This window comes from Monodelphis domestica, chromosome 1 (genome assembly GCF_027887165.1).
Source record: "Monodelphis domestica isolate mMonDom1 chromosome 1, mMonDom1.pri, whole genome shotgun sequence".
NCBI classification, from domain to species: Eukaryota; Metazoa; Chordata; class Mammalia; order Didelphimorphia; family Didelphidae; genus Monodelphis; species Monodelphis domestica.
The window spans coordinates 78,660,956-78,676,001 of NC_077227.1; the positions used below are offsets into that span (position 1 = coordinate 78,660,956).

The 15,046-nt window shown below is 41.6% G+C and overlaps 1 protein-coding gene and 1 long non-coding RNA gene across 2 annotated transcripts in view; one reads left to right on the forward strand and one right to left on the reverse strand.

Moving 5' to 3' along the window:
• Nucleotides 1-4,665, reverse strand: part of LOC130454974 (uncharacterized) — a 35,524-nt gene extending 30,859 nt beyond the window's left edge. The window contains exon 1 of the long non-coding RNA XR_008912719.1: nucleotides 4,402-4,665. This is a non-coding gene — a long non-coding RNA (uncharacterized LOC130454974). The remainder of the gene's footprint in view (nucleotides 1-4,401) is intronic.
• Nucleotides 1-15,046, forward strand: part of SLIT1 (slit guidance ligand 1) — a 193,447-nt gene that overhangs the window by 118,773 nt on the left and 59,628 nt on the right. The window lies entirely within an intron of this gene.

Below are 15,046 nucleotides of genomic sequence, written 5' to 3' on the forward strand. Positions count from 1 at the left end.
TTGTATTCAAATGGGGGAGACACTGCATAAATAATTATACACACAAATGTAAATGGAAGGTAATCTTAGAGGGATAGCATTAGTAGCATCTCTCCTAGACTCATGGGGACTTGCTTTGAGTCTGATTTATTCAGAATGCACTCAAGAGTCGCCATGACTTCGAGTCCCTTGTAGTTCTCATCTCTGGACTCCTTGGGAAGATGTCTTGGTGCCTGCCTGCCTTTCTCTCCTCCCTGAGTGTGTTCGATAAATATTTCTTAATGAGGCTGTCTGACATGAAAGGTGGAAAAGAGGGCTGGGGCTTCCTTGGAAAATGCCAAGACCAATTTCTTCTCTGGGCTCAGTGCCTTCTCTGCCCAGCTCCAATGCTAGCACCGACGACTCTTTTCTTATTTTCATATGGGTTATTGAAAAGTTAACAACATCTGTTGTCTCCGTCTCAGTGGCTTCTTTCCTTGGCTCCTGGATTGGCTGTGATGACCTACCCTCCTCTTCCACCCTCATTGAATGGGCTATTGATCCTACCAGCTTCCAAGCAATTTGCATTAATGTTCACCTAACTAAGGAGTGCCTCATGTGGTATTACCCTCCTCTCCCCCTCTCCCCACCCCTGAAAAACTGCCCCCCAAATAAAACCCTTGCCATAGAAATTGCAGCTTGGTGATTGGTGAAGGGACATATTCATGTCAGGATGTTTCTGTGTCTCTCTCTTTGTGTTTCATCAATCCAAAAGCCAGTAAAGAGATCCAAATGAAACCCTGGAACATTTTCTGATTCAAATTACTTTGACATAATGCAATTTATTGTCAAGAGGGGAGATGCAAGCCTTCAAATATTGTGTCTTTGGGGGTGATGGAAGTGAGAAAATTGGTTCCCTGGCCACGGTTTAAGTATATATTGTCAGAGACATTTAAATACAGATAAGACATTTAATTATTAAATGGCTTTTCAATGTTAGGCACAAATGGAGCTTTCTAATTAGCTGTCAGTTATGTCAGGCCCATGGCTGGGGTGCCCAGGGCTGGCCTCTTTCCTGATTTTCATGTATAAATTCCATTTCATAACAACAAGAAGGAACCCAGCAGGATAGCTCTGAGGGTGACGGCTACCCCCAAGCTCTGGGTTCTTCAATCTCCTGGTGAGATTGCCCCCATTACTATTCCTCTGCAGTAATATGGCTGCTGAAACGTGGTTGAAGCCCCCTTTAAATGCCAGAATGAAGGAGAAGACAGAAAATGTATTCTTTTTTCAGCTTGATATTTTTTCATATCCGTGTACAGATACATATGTACAGACAGACAGACAGACATGCTTACAGGTAGACACAACTCTGGCTCTGGCTCTCTGTCTATTTATATGGTAAACTTTGTCAGCCTTTGCACATTGGGAAACTATTTTCTTTTGTGTTGTTTTTCTGTTTGGGAAAATCCCAGATGGCACCAGCTCCATTCAGCTGTTGTAAAATCTGCCACTTTTCTTTAGCTCTGGACAGTTGGGCCAGCTGGGGAGAACGAATACTTGCTAGTACCTGCATCACTCCCCAAGGCCAAGCCTTTAGCCCTCTGTCTTTCTGTCTCTGCATTCTGTACTCTTGACACTCTGGTGCATTCTCAATGGTTTTAACCATTACCTCCAAATCAATCAGTTGGTCAACAAGCACTTATTCATAAAGAGCTTACTATATACCAATCTCTGAGGGTACAAAGAAAGTCACGGGGGTCTTCTGGGTGGCACAGAGGATAGGGAACCAAGCCTGGAGTCCGGAGGACCTGGGTTCAAATATGGCCTCAGACATTTAGACTGAACTTGGGCAAATGGGAAACAGTGATTAGAAATTAATTAAAGAAGCAGCTAGATGTCTTAGTAGATAACGAGCCAGACCTGGAGACAGTAAGTCCTGGGTTCAAATCTATCCTTAGGTACTTCCTAGCTTTGTAACTTTGGACAAATCATTTAACTCCATTTGCCTAGCTCTTGCCCTTCAGTCTTAAAGTTGTTAATAGGACAGAAAGTAAGGATTTTGTCCTTTAAAAAAGCACAAGACCACTCTCTGCCTTCAAGGAGCTTTAATTCCAATGCAGGCAGCACCATGTAAATAAATAAGTATAGGCAAGATCCATACACCCCCAGCCCTGTGTCCTGCATTTTCTTTCTTTTTTAAAAATGATTTTATTTGTTTTTTGGTGACATTAAAATTCCCAGGTTATCTCCCTCATTCTCCTTCCCACACTAGAAAAGGTATCATTTGACTAAAAAAAAATATGTATATATAAACTATGCCTTTCATTTCTCTATTTTATCGGTTCTTTCTTTGTAGGCAGACATATACAAGTTATTCTCCAAACATTGTTTCTGTGGCTGTATACAATGTTATCTTGGTTCTACTCATTTCACTTTTCACAATTTCATTGAAGTCTTCCCATATTTTTTCTTATTTTTTTTAATTAACCAGCTCATCACTTCTTATGGCACATATACTATATACCACAGCTGGTTCAGCCATTCCTCAATTTTCAGTTCTACCACAAAGAGAGCTACTATGAATAATTTTTCCCCCTGAGTACCTTTGGGAAACAGATCCAGTAATGGCATTGCAAGGTGTAAAAGATACACTGTTTTATAACTCCCTGGACATAATTCCAGATCTGTCCTGTGTTTTCAACTGCTTATTGGACATTTCTATTTGGCTGTCTCTTAACACTTCAAACTCAATGTGTCAGAAACCAGACTCCTCATTTTCCTTGCTCCTTTATCCCAAATTATCTTCCCCTCTGATTTACTCAGTTTTGTTTATGGTTGTATTACTAAGGGCCTTTGTTGTTGCCATGTTGTTTTTCAGTTGTTTCTGACTCCTTGTGACCTCATTTCAGATTTTCTTAGCATAGATACTGGAGTGGTTTGCCATGTCCTTTTCTAGCTCATTTCGCAATGAAGAAACGGAGGGAAACAGGATTAGGTGACTTGCACAGGGACATACATTTAGTAAATGTCTGGTTTGAACTTAGGAAGGTGAGTCTTCTTGACTTTAGACTTGGCACTCTACACACTCGGCCACTTAGCTGCATAGTGCCTAGGTCACTGGTCAATAATGGATCCCTTTCTTTCTTCTTTATCTTTCTTTATCCATTTTATCTCTGAATTCTGCCAAGACCTTCCTTCCAATTTCCTTCCTATACCTATTCCTTATCATTGCAAATACCCTAATTAAAACCCTTAATACCTGAAATCTGGACTGTTATAGTTGCATCCTTAAAATAGGTCTTCTTGCCTCTGGCTCCTTCCTATCCATTATGCGTATCACCTTCCTAGGAATTACTTTGGTCATGACTTCCATGTTCAAAAAACTTATAGGGCCATAGGAGTTAGAGATAGGGATCTTTGGGTCTTTCATAGGTTTCTTACTCTTGGAAGGTGAAATTTAAGCACATTAACTTGACATTGAACACCCTAAACTACAATCTGACCCCGAATTTTCTCTGTAGCCATTATTTCCCAGCAGTAACCCAACACTGAGGCCACAACATTCTGCTTAGTATTTTTGGATCTCATCTTTTTCCTCTTTGTTTAGAATCTTCTCACCTCCTATCCCCTCTTCAATTCTTTCCAAATTCTATCCACCCTTCAAGATATAACTAAAATCTCTTTGCCTTTGAGAAGCCTTCCTAGGCTGTCCTAGTGCACAAAATTTTTTTTCTCTGGATTACACTAGTATGGATTGTCCCAGACTTCAAATAGCTTATATTCTCATAGGGGAAGACAACACATAAGGGAGGAGTGTTCTGGTCTGGGAGGCTGCAGGGTTTGGTAATTGGTTGATGTGTCCTTTCTAGGAATGATAGGGGTGACTCTATAACTTTTCCAAGAAGTGGAAAAGTGTGTGTTGTGTGGTATAGGATTTAAGGTTGAGGGGTAGGAGTGATGTATAATAGGTGCATCATGGTAGAAAGGTGTCCAGTGAGCATTATGGTGGGAGGGTTTGGGATATCTAGAAGTAGTGAGCTTTCACAAGTCAGGAGTACAGGACCCAGGGCAAGAGCTGGAAGGCTTGGTCAGAGGGAGAGGCTGAAATGCAATAATATGTCAAAAAATGCCCTGAATGCTCCAGGGCCACTTACAAACTCTCCCTCTGCCGCCATCACTCAATCACTGCCTCATCTCCTTCCGCCTTCATTCAATCAGTAAATGTTTATTAAGTACCTCCTCTCTTGATGTCATGCTGTCTAGATCTCTGTTGCTGATACCTGTAGATCTCCCAGTCACTTTCCCTCCTCAATAAGTTCAGTACCTTATTCTCCAACCAAATTTTTACCTTCTTGAACACCCAGCTGCCCAGTTCCCCAAGCCTCCCAATTCCCCTAACTTCTGTTTCCAGTTTGTCTTCCCACCTAAGAGTGGCCATACCTTTGCTGTTTTCTCTGCCCCAAATGGGTCCCAGGCAGTAGATTTCATTTCTGACATGTTGAAAACACTAAGCAATAGTCTAGGGATCTGGAAATGCCTCCTGTTGTTTGATCATTTACAGGGCATCCGTACATGCTTTGTATTCTCCTACTGCCGCCTGGGACCTTTCTCTTATATTAGATAGCCAGGACCCTCCTTTGCCTGGCCTGTCTTTCCCATCACTGCTTAGCTGTATTGTCTGTCAGTTGGCTTTGAGCTGGACAACTGCATTATAACAGTGAATTAGAACTCTCTCTGACTGGGAGTCTAACTGGCCAGTTAGATAAGTAAACCCCACGATTCTTTTCGGGCTGCCCTAATATTGGTTTCCCATCTAAAGTCCTACATGGAAGCCCTTTTTTGGGGTAAGGATCTTTTATTTGTCCAATTACATGTAATAACAATCTGATCCAAATTATCTCCCTCCCTCCTTTCCCAAAGGGAAGTTTTAATAAAGTTTTTTTAAACCCAAATGCTGTCTGGATGAAGAAGATATCTTAATGTATAGCAAAAAGAAAGTGGGAGACCAATTCAGAGAACTTAGACTGCCAAGAGGAGACACATAGTCAAGGATGAATATAGGTGCAGCTAGGTGATGCAGTGGATTGAGAACTAGACCTAGAGACTTGGGTTCAAATCTGGCCTCAGACACTTCCTAGATGTATGATCCTGGGCAGTTCACATAATCCCCATTGCTTGGCTCTTAACACTCTTCTACCTTGGAACCAATACTTAACATCAATTTTAAGACAGAAGGTAAGAGTTTTAAATAAAAAAAAATTTAAAGTAAAGAGTTTTAAAATAGTCCCAATTTGTACAGGAAGCAATAAGTAGGCAAGATAGAATAGAAAGGCTTTTCTGGGGAACAATGAATGACATAATGGCATTGGGAATAGGGCCTTGAATGCCAAGCTGAAGCATTTAGATTTAAGCAAATAAATAGTACTGATAGTCAAAATCTTAAGGAATGTATCTCTAAGGATATTAACCTCTGAGTCAGATCCCTTCTTCTTTCTTTTGAAGGAGAATGGCTATAAAATACCAAGTTCTGTCCAATGGACTGCATCCTCCACATCGAGAGGGACTCACATCTTATCTAACTGTTGAGTCTCTCTCTCTGTGTCTTGCACAAGGGGGTTGCATCCAGCAGGCACTTAAATATGGGTTGAATTGTTACCAGAGTAAGGGAGCTATTTTCTGCAGCCTTAGTGGGTTACAGGATTGTGCAAATGGCTTTCAGCTGCTGCTGGAGAGGCACTAAAAATTCTTCACTCCAGGTGTTCTGGGTGAAAAACCATTGAAACCTTTCCTGCAGGTCATCTGAGTGAGTGGAATTCGGCCACATTAAAGGCTCCTCATCCAGCTGGTCTCTGGGGCTGCTCAATCTCTCTCTCTGTCTCGGGACGCCTCTTGGTGCCTTCCTCTTGTAGGATGCACACAAGTCACACAAACGTTCTGACATTTCATTACTTACCTCTTTCCCTCCCTTCTCTCTCCCCCACTCCAGCCTTTTATCTTGGCTGCTGGAAGCTTCAAGCTGATAATGATGAGGGAGTGTAAATGTCAGCAGGAAACCAGCTTCAATCAGAGCTGTTAAAAATAAGCCTGGCAGGCCTGCTCTGGTAGAGGTGAGCTGACTCTGTAAACCAGAGAGGGGCCAAGGGAGAGATACCCAGGACTGACAGTCTGGAAAAACTGGGGGCCTCCCTCAGCCCTGAGCTGATGGTAATACATTGTGGCTAGTTTTCTGGGGAGGAGGAAGGTTGGATGGATGGCCCGTGTGTGGAGATGCTCACTCGCTCCCTCACAAGCTTTTGTGTGGCTCAAAGAAAAAAAAAAAGAAATGGAAATTGCCTCAAATTTGCTCTGAAAGGGAAAACAGAAATGAAGCTGTTACAACTCCTGGGCTCCGATTACAGCTGACCATTTTGTGCTCCTCCAGGCCTCTCATCCCTTGGGGCTGGGATGCTGGGTGGTCTCGTGCCATCTGGCCCCTTGGAGGCTGCCAGAAACAAAACTGCCTGTCTTTTTGGACCAGACCTAGGAGAAGAGAGCCAGCTGCCTTCCTGACTCAGGACTGAAGTCTCTTCTTCATCTTGACGGCAGGAGAAGAGACAGGAGAGAATTAGGCCCAGAGGCTTGCATTTTTGAGTTGGAAAGGACTTTAGAGATTTTGCCCAATTCTCTTGTTTGGAGAAACTGAGGCCAAGGGAGGTTGGGTTTTTTGTCTAGAATATCAGTTCTCAAAACTTTTCAGTCTGAGGATTTCTTTTCATAGTTAAAAATGAGAACCCCTTTTCATGGTTAAAAATTATTAAAGAACAGCCCTCCTAAGAGCTTTTGTATATGGGTTATATCTATTGTATTTACCATATTAGAAATTTAAATTTTTTAATATTAGCGTTTAGTCATTTAAATTGCATCTGACTCTGTGACCCCATTTGAGGGTTTTCTTGGAAAAGATACTGGAGTCATTTGCCATTTCTTTCTCCAGTTCATTTTCCAGATGAGGAAACTGAGGCAAACAGGGTAAAGTGACTTTCCTAGGATTTTGTCTGAGGCCAGATTTAAACTCATGAAGATGAGTCCAGATGAGTCCCGACTCCAGGCCCAGAACCCTATATCTACTGTGCCACCTAGCTGCACTAATATTATTATAAAAATAAATTGACTTCATGGACACAATAAGAGTCTCAGGGGCTCCCAGGGGTACCCAAACCCACCACTGGTCTAGGGTGTTGCAGAAGAACCTAACCTAGAGATCCAGCCTTCTGATCCCAGACTAAGGATTCTTTCTACTGCTCTTGCTACTCCCAGGTCCTGTGTTTGTCATTTGTCACCTCTCACTAGATCTTCTTCATCCATTCCAAAATATCCTAATACAGTCCTACATTTCTCTCCCCCCTCCATAGCAGATGGTCTAGGAATTTGTTTAGGGCAAAGTACTAGAAATGGTCCCCTAGTTCCTCCCATTCAGTCCTTTGTCACCTGCTTAGATTTCTCCATTTCCTTTATCTGACATATACACGTTTCTCTTCTCTGTAGCTCGCACCTGGACCAAAAAAGTAAACTAAGGTCAGGGATGTGGGCGTCCTAGGGGAAGTCATGGGAAACCAGCAGAAAAACCCCAGGATTCTTCTCTAAGAAATGATGATATGGCAATAAGTGGAAGAATTAGGAGATGTCAAACCTGGAAAGGATCCAGGGTGAAAAAGAGAAATTATTTTTTAAATGTCTTTTTGTTGTAAACATGCTTTTTGTTTGAGAGAGAGAAAACTCAATAAACCTGTATAAAAATAGTTTTAAGTTACATGAATGCTCAAAGATCTCATCATGGAATAGGGATTATAACTTGTAATTACATTGATGCCTTTTTTATCTAGTTATCTAGCATCATCAGTTATGCAGCTGTTCCGCCTAACAATTTTCTGTGCTTCCAAACTTTAATTTTAATTTTTACACAGAAATCTTTGCAAAATGTCTTGAGTTCACTCCTTGCCTTCTTAAACCGAGCATTATGAATTTATACCTTTTTTTGAGAACTCTAGGGGTTTATCATGACAGCCATTTAGGGTGATGTGCTCAAAGAAATGCAGATGTAGATGGAGGACAGGAAGAGTCTTTAGAGATCATTGAGTCTAACATCCTCATTTTACAGAGAAGGAAAGATTGTATGGGACATCAGGCAATGACCTCAGATGCTGCCTTAAGCCCTTGTTTTCTGAATCTCTCCTGGCTTTGGGGGTTGCCTATCTCATGAAGATGAAGGGAAGAATGGATGGTGATGAGACCTCTCAGGCAAGGTAGTATTTTTTGGCCACCATATTACAACATTGATTGGTGAATCACGTTCAGAGCAGCCTTCTCCCAAGTGATTTTTTTCAGCCTGCAGAAAATCAGTATAAGTGTGTTTTGACATGTCAACAATATTCACAATATTACCGTATTGCAATTACAATATGCCATCTCTTCGTCAACTTCAACCTCCCGTCCTATCTCATTTGCACTGTTGGTTGAAGACAGAATGCCCCGCAGCATCTCAAAAATTTATCCTAGTGTATAGTGGATATGTCTATGGCTACAGATGCTTCATCATTATTAGAAGAGAATGTTTCTGTTGACTTGAAACAAACTTCCTATTTTCTCCTTTAAAAATGTTTGATTTTGAACACAATTCTAAGCATGAGCAACATTGAAAATCAGGTCTTTACTGTCTGTTACATGAAGAATATATCCTTAGATTTTTTTAACCCCTACCTTCCAACTTAGAATCAATACTATATATCGGTTGTAAGAGTTAGGCAATGGGAGTGAAGTGACTTGCCCAGGGTTACACAGCTAGGAAATGCCTTGGATCAGATTTGAACCCAGGACTTCCCATTTCCAAGCCTGTGAAATTTCTTATATAGTAACATCTCATAATCTAAAAACACTCCAGTTTATAGATTTTGAATTATCTGGAAAGGGCTGAAAAATGGTAAAAATATTCTTGAATTCTGTGTTTCTTCAAGTTGAGCTGTACAATTGCCTTGTAATAGAGTAATTTGTTATTCCCTGGTAGATCTAAGATCATGAACTGAGGGAAGAGGGGTAAGATCCAAGAACCATTCAGGGAAAAAAAAGGCCATCATTGTTTTAAGCTTGAGCTCCCTAAGTTGCAGGCAAAATATGTAGTGTTTTTGAAAACTAAAGGAAGATGAACATTTTCCATTCGTCAAAGGTTTTATTCTGTGGGATGCTGTAGCTTAGTAAATGGAAGCACAGACATCATCCTGTCCTTATTCTCTTTTAGTCCCAGGACTCTCAATTCACCAACCTTTGTATGGTAGAATTTATCAAGCTCTGCCAGGATAGGGTAATTTGGTGTGCAGCATAAAACCATTCAGAGTATAGAAGTACTGAGAAATGAGCTCTCTGAAGAGGCCACTTAATTGTTCTTCAGCTGACTGGTGTGTGGTTCTTTTTTTGTAATGCTTTATCTATCTTTGAAATGCTAAAGCCACTCATCAGAAAATATGCACAGCTTAGTCAGCTGCATTTTACCACCTAGATAATTTGCCTTTTTCAATTAGCTTGAGCCAGAGATAGTTCTAGCTTTTCATTAGAGGAAGCTTGGACTCCACAGTATTGCATTTACTCCCCTATGGTACCGTAATGTTCATATATTAGTTGGGTTTTAAATTTATCCTTCTTTTATCCCGAGCCTTTCATTGCACAGATGAACAAACTGAGGTCTAGAGAGATGAGGGGATTTATGATTTGTGTCGGTATCCTAAAGGTTGGTTGCTGTGTCTTCAGCAGAGTACCATAAGCTGAATATGGTACCTTCAGACACTATTGAATTAAATGGAACTTAGCTTGCCCTTCAGTTAAATGCTCTCAGATTGGCATGTCATTATTGGGGTACAATAGGGCATACTTCCTAGCTGTATGACCCTGGGCAAGTCATTTAACCCCCATTGCCTAGCCCTTACCACTATTCTGCCTTAGAACCAATAGACAGTATTGATTCTAAGACAGAAGATAAGGGTTTAAAGAAAAGAAATTTCAGGAATCTATTGATGTATTATTCAGGCAGTACATAGTAAAGACCCAATTTTTAAAGTTGTTCATGCCTAGAATTGTGCCCCAATGCTTCAAAGAATTGCAGTGGATAGAATTGTTTGTTCTTGTATTGTGGAGTGACTTGACTGTATTTTCCTTCTTGTTCTGGGTTCCCTTCCCCATTTATCTCACACCTGTCAATGTGGCTTATCCCCCCCTCCCCAAATGCCCCTGCTTCTGTCTGCTATAGCTACGCTGTTCCTCGTCGGTTCTGCCTCTCTTCCTCGGCTCACATGAGAGCAAATCTTGACCAGCCTCAGTCATGGCGGCTGGTTTGACTCCATTTCCATTGCTCCTATCTCTTCTCTTAAATACTCAGCCTTTGTTTCATTCAGCTCTAGGTCCTAGATTCCTCAAACCCTACTCACCATGCCCCTTTTGCCTTCTTCTGCCTCTGTGCCCTCGGGTACCGCAGCCCTCCTTCCTATAGGGCAGCTTTGTTGTTGTTCAGTTGTGTCCAACTCTGTGACCCCATTTGGAGGTTTTTAGGCAGAGATACTGGAATGGTTTGCCATTTCCTTCTCCATCTCATTTTGCAGATGAGAAAACGGAGGCAAATGGGAATAAGCGACTTGTCTAGGGTCATATAGCTAGTATCTGAGGCCATATTTGGATTCATAAAGATGAATCTTCCAGACTCCAGGCTTAGCACTCTCTCCAGTGTGCCATTTGGCTGCCCCAACTAGGTTAAACAATGGAGAATTTTGACTTAAGAGTTGAAAAGAGCCAAGTTTGAATCCTTTTTAAAATACTAGTAATATGACCCTGAACAAATCAGCTAACCTCTACCATCTTCAGTTTCTTCTTCTGTAAAATGGGGATGAGGAGGAGCTCCTAACTTAGAGTGTTGTTGTAAGCATCAAGTGAGAAGAATGATGTAGAAAATGTTTCATAAACCTTAGAGCTCTATAAATGGAGTTTACGTATATTATCTATAATTCTATCTGTACATAATTATATTTATATATCTGTATATAATCAAAATCATATCTGGAGTTGTATTGCTATTCCAGTAGGTGATAGCTGGCAAATCTGTGCTAGTTTTTCAGTGGCTATTGATGAGTTCATAGGAGCCATTTCTCAACAAGCATATTTTAACAGGGGCTTTTGGAGACGCTCTTACTGCTCAAGGAGTGACTTTAATGCTGAGGATATTCCAAGAACCATGGCATGCCGAAAGGGAGCGGGAGGGTGGCGTTTTGGAGGGGGTGTTCCTCTATTGTGTGGCGAGGTGCCTACTCCCCGATTATGAGTGGCCTCGACCAGGGGAAGCAGGGGGACCAGCAAAGAAAAAAAGAACATTGTGGAGCACGATATCCCACTAGCCTCGAGGAGACTTTCTCAACATAGTTTCCATGCAGCGGAGACCTATCAAGGGAATGGTACGAGAGTGGGAAAACCTATCTTGGCAGCAGACCCTAAAGGAGACCTTGTGGGAGCATGTTTTAATGAAGTTCCTAACCCCACAGGGCAAGTCAGTAGAAGCAAATGTAAACCATAGCCAGGGCGGTACAAGGCCAGCCACTCCAGGGGAAGGACAGCTTGAAAAATGCACCTTCTCAGGAGGAGAATGAACAGAGCAGGTCTGAACATGCCACAAGATGATTTGGTTTCCTGATGTGGCTGTAAAGTTAACCTGGGGGAGAATAAGGGGTGCTGCGTCTAAAGGAGGAGTCCACGTGTACCTGGGTTAGAAGGCACATTTGATGCTGTTAAGATGGTAGAGTTAGAGCTGGAAGGCGAATATTAGGGGTCCCCCTTACTCTACGGATGAGAAAAACTAGAAAGTATCTCTGTCCCTAGCACTTAGCACAGTACCTGGTATATGTTGTTCAGTTGTTTTAGTCAAGTCCAATTCTTCATAACCTCCTTTGGGATTTTCATGGCAAAGATACTGGACTGACTCGCCATTTTCTTTTCCAGCTCATTTTCCAGATGAGAAAACTGAGGCAAACAGGGTGAAGTAATTTACCTAGGGACACACAGCTAGTAAGTAGTAGCAGGTAGTAGAGTCAGCATTTGAATTCATGACCCCAGAGTCTTAATCCAATGCCAGTCCCACAGTCCTGTGCTGCTATCTTTTACTTTGCATTTGGATGGCATTTGACTGGTTTCCAAGAGCTTTCATGTAGATAATCTCGCTTTGTCCTTTCCATAACATTGTGGCTGTGTGGGAATAGACATTCTGATCTCTATTTTACAAAATGGGGAAACTAAGACCTAGCAAAGTGAACTGACTTGCACAGTCACCCAACCACTAAGGTATTGAGCTAAGACCAAAGCCATATCTGTAACATGGCAGAGAATCCACTCATCTTTCCTCTCCCAACCAAGAAGAGTTCAATTCTGGAGGAAAAAAATATACTAAGTCCAGAGTTTCTATTTAGTAACTTAAATGAAAGCAAATGTCTCCAAAGGACCTCCTTTCTCACAATGCCACTGACTTAATTGTGGGATACTAAAGGATAGTTTTGCTTTTCCTGAGCAGGTTCATAATATGTAAAAAAGTGAGCAACAATATTGATTAAGCACTTCCTATATACCAGGTGGGCAGCTAGCTGGCTCGATGGATAGAGCACTGGGTTTAGAGTCAGGAAGACTCATCTTCCTGAGTTCAAATCAGGCCTTAGATAGTTGCTAGCTCTGTGACTCTGGGCAAGTTACTTCACTCTGTTTGCCTCAGTTTCCTCATCTGGAAAATGAGCTAGAGAAGGAAGTGGTGAACCACTCCAGTGTTTTTGCCATGAAAACCCCAAATGGGGTTATGAAGAGTTAGACATGACTGAAATGAATGAATGATGCAAACTGGGTACTGTGCTAAATGCTAGGGAGAGAGATGCAAACAAAAAGGCCTGGAAAAGCTACATTTTATTGGGAGAAGGTAATACATAAAAAGGAGTTGAAAAAGGATTGTGAAAGCTATCCCTGGGAGAAATGGTGACGAAGTGAGGCAAGTCAAGAGCAGAGCTAGGAAGGAAATGGTGACTTGGCCCTTGTCCAAAATGGAGGCTTGTCAGGAGCTCATCTATGGCTAACTCTTCTTTCATGAGTTTATCATGATCCCTATTCTAGCTGTCTCTTTCCTATCCTTCCATGGTAAGCAGTTGGATGCAATGTAAAGATCACAGGCTCCAAGTTCAAATCCCACCTCTGATATTTATTAGCTGTGTGATCTTAGGCAAGACAGTTGGCTTTAGGGGGCTTCACATTTCTCATTTGTAAGATGAAGATTAGACTAGATAGTCTTTGACATCCCTCTCACCTCAAGGTTTATGATCTTTATGGCTTTCTGTTTCTCAATGCATATTATTTATTATTAGGGTGTTTAGTATGTCCATATCATTAGACTCTGAGTAATGGTTAACTAACTACCCATCTTGAGCAAAGAGCTCTGTTTGCCTCAGTTTCCTCATCTGGAAAATGAGCTGGATAAGGAAATGGTGAACCACTCCAGTGTCTTTGCCATGAAAACCCCAAATGGCATTATGAAGAGTTGGATATAACTGAAACAAACAAATGATGTAAACTGAGTCATAGCTGAATCAGTTAGCTTTCCCAGCTCATCTCCAGTCAGAATTGAGAATCACTTCCCTCCAAAACAGGATTCTCTCTCAAACAAAGATGGTGGAATCAGGACCTTCTCTGGGACCATTTCTGAGCAGGCAGACCACCATGATTTTTTCTGTCTTGGGGTTATTATCATGGAAAAAAAAACCAGATGGGGCAGGTGAATACCTGACCTTTATACTCCTTGTTGCCTTGGGAGCCTTCCAGCCAGTGAGTAAATGATCTTTGAACTTCATCTGGCCTCAAATCTGAGGCTCCCACAAATGCTCATTCTGTCATTGCTTGAAGATCCACAGTGAGGGAAAACCCACAACTAGGCTTTAGGAGGCACTTAGGTAGAACAGTGGATGGAGTGTGGGACTTAGAGTTTAAATCATGCCTCTGACAGTTACTAGCTATGTGACCCTGGGCATGGTACTTAACCTCTGTCTGCCTCAGTTTCCTCCTCTATAAACAGATGGTAATGATAGCACCTACTTCCCAGAGTTGTGGTAAGGATTAAATGAGTTAGGAGTTTTCTTCCACAAAAGGATTAATATGGGAAAATGTTTTACATGATTGTACATGTAAGATCTGGCACTGTCTCAAAGAGGGAGGGTAGAGGGAAGGGAGGGAGGGAGAGAATTCAAGACTCAATGTTCTTGGAAAAATGTTGGAAACTGCATTTATATGTAATTGGGGGAACATAAAACAAAAAGGAATAAATGAGTTAACAAATGCAAAACACTTTGGAAATCTTAAATGAGAGTTGTTATCATAGACTCCCAGTACTCTGGAGGAAAAAGGATTCATGGGATCAGTGCTAATGTGGGAGTGACAGTTGTTTGTTCTTTGACTTATGCCTTAGATGACTATTTATGAAGGGTAGATAGATAGCATTGCCCAGAACTAGAAAAAAAATCAAGTGAATGTTTGTTATTGTTCAGTCGTTTTCAGTCATGTTCAACTTTTTGGGACCTCATTTGCGATTTTTTTAGCAAAGACTCTGCAGTCGTTTGCCATTTCCTTTTCCAGCTCATTTTTACAGTTGAGGAAACTGAGGCAAACAGTTAAGTGACTTGTCCAGGGTCACACACCTAGCAAGTGTCTGAGGCCAGATTTGAACTCAGAAGATGAGTCTTCTTGACTTTAGACCTGGCATTTTATCCCCTATGCCACCCAACTGCCCTAAAATTAATTATCTTCCTCTTCTGAGGGGCTCATCTACTTACTTCCCCTCTAAAACTGTGACATTAACCCAGGAGCCATGTTGACCACTGAGATTTCACCACTGCAGTTCTTGGACCTCTTGTTCTGTTCAAGGTTTCCTCTTCTAGGGTTTGAAGTCAGGATAAGTTGTTGGTCTTCTGTTGGTCCATCAGGGCCCTTCCTGATGTGGTGTCTCTATCAGGGAGATCAGGAAAGCAAGAGAGCTGCATTTTCTTTCTGCACATGG